General features: G+C 45.7%; 1 non-coding gene across 1 annotated transcript; it reads right to left on the reverse strand.

Moving 5' to 3' along the window:
- Positions 1-72: 72 nt before the first annotated feature.
- On the reverse strand, positions 73-143 carry Trnag-gcc. The gene has a single exon. It is a non-coding gene; the product is annotated as a tRNA-Gly (tRNA).
- Positions 144-1,955: the final 1,812 nt, after the last annotated feature.

A 1,955-nucleotide genomic window follows, 5' to 3' on the forward strand; every position in this document is an offset into this window, starting at 1 on the left:
AGAAATCCACCTGTCTCTGCCTCCCAAGTGCTGGGATTAAAGGCATGCGCCACCACTGCCCAGCAAGAGGAATGCATTGGCCGGGAATCGAACCCAGGCTTCCCATGTGGCAGGCGAGAATTCTACCACTGAACCACCAATGCAAGTTTGACATCTGAGTTCCTTAACACTTTGTGAGCTAGAGAGAAAAAAGAAAGTCAGGCACACAAACACACTGGATGAAGCACAAAAGGTTTACACCACCACTTTGTAGTTCTTAGTTTTCATACTTTCTCAGGATAATTGATCACATTGGTTTTCTAAGCATTTTTACATTCCATAGGTTCATAGTAAGTTTAAGGGAATAGTGCATGTCATAGGTAAGGTTTAAGGAGTTACAAGAAGTTACAGTAGAATTGTTTACATGTCTTTCCATTAAGACTACTACAATTATGAAGTAGCAATGAAATAATCTTATGGTTGGGGGTCACCACAACTTGAGGAGCTGAATTAAATGGTCCCAGTGTTAGGAGGGTTGAGAACCATTGCCCTAAGCAGTACTGAATAAATGTAGCCTCACCCTGCCAACTATGGCTGCTTCCCTGTTCTGGGAACACGCTTGGGCCCTGCCAATACATACAGATCCCTTTCTTCTTCTTCTGAAACTTCACTCTGGATCCTATTTCTCTTCAGAAAGATGAGCCAATCTTTTGCTTAAGCCAGGTGTTCTCATCTCATGGCATTCTTCCCCAGTTCTAACTTACATATTGATTTGGTGTCTGTCTGTCCTTCACTGGCTTTCTCTATTGAATTATACGTAATCTTCATGTGTCTGGTTGGACTCATCTCCAACTCCAGCTGTTAGCAGGTGTTAGCCCACATTTATGAAAGAGCAAGATGGTAGAGACAGAACCCTAGGGTACAAAAACTTTCTTCCTGTGACGTTTGTACCATAGCTTACCAAGGATGTGGCTGTGGTGGGCAGCAGGGTTTTTCTCCATGCACCCCAGCTTCTAATAGCTGTTCCTCGAGCTCAGATGGGCCTAGGACTCAGAAAGACATGGCTTCTGCCTTGGATGTCCTCTCTCTCTCTGAAGATAGCCAACTTCTCATAAGAGAAATACCACATGATAATCTCATTAGATGCAGAAAAGGCATTTGGCAAAATCCAACCCCCCTTCATGATAAAAGTCCTGGCTAGATTAGGGGCACAACAGTGTAAATAACCCAGTACCCAAGGCTGGGATCACCATCTTCTAATAGCCTCTAAAGTGGTCACGCCTCCCACTCTGCCCTCTACAGAACACACAGCTTGTCTCACAGGTTCAGGCCATCTCCATTCTACTGCTGCTGTTGTTGGTAGTCATCCTATGGCATTGGCACCTCTAAAACACCAGGCTCTCTTGCTGCAACTGGGCTGCACTTTCACCAGTAGCTTCTCGCAGGCTCTCTTCATGGTGCCAAGCCTCAACTTCTCAGCATGACCTCTTCAGTCCTGGGCCTTCAGCTGCCGCTGAAGCTTCTTCACCTTCACCAGTGGCCTCTCCTGGCCTCTCACAGTGCCAAGCCTCAGCTGCTTTCCATGACCCTTTTGGGTCTTCAAAACGAGTACCACCTGGGTGACTCTTACACATAACCAAGCTCAATGCCCAAATGAGGCACAACCTTGGCTCCTTGGCTGTGTCTGGAATACAGTTCTGTGCTCTTAGAAAACACTTCTAAGAAGATTTCACCTCAATGATGCTGATCTCTTTTTTGGGATGGGGTGGGGTGAGATGTTGAATGGAGACAGGTTTTCTGTCTGTAGCTATGGCGTTCCTAGAACCTACTCTGTAGACCAGGCTGTCATCAAACTGCCCCCGCTGCTGCCTCTCCGGTGCTGGCATTAAAGGTGTACACCAACACCACCTGGCCAGTGCTGGTCTCTTTTTTATTTTTTCTTTTTCTTTTTCTTTCTTTCTTTTTTTTTTTTTTTT

The sequence above is a fragment of the Mastomys coucha genome, unplaced genomic scaffold (genome assembly GCF_008632895.1).
Source record: "Mastomys coucha isolate ucsf_1 unplaced genomic scaffold, UCSF_Mcou_1 pScaffold22, whole genome shotgun sequence".
NCBI classification, from domain to species: Eukaryota; Metazoa; Chordata; class Mammalia; order Rodentia; family Muridae; genus Mastomys; species Mastomys coucha.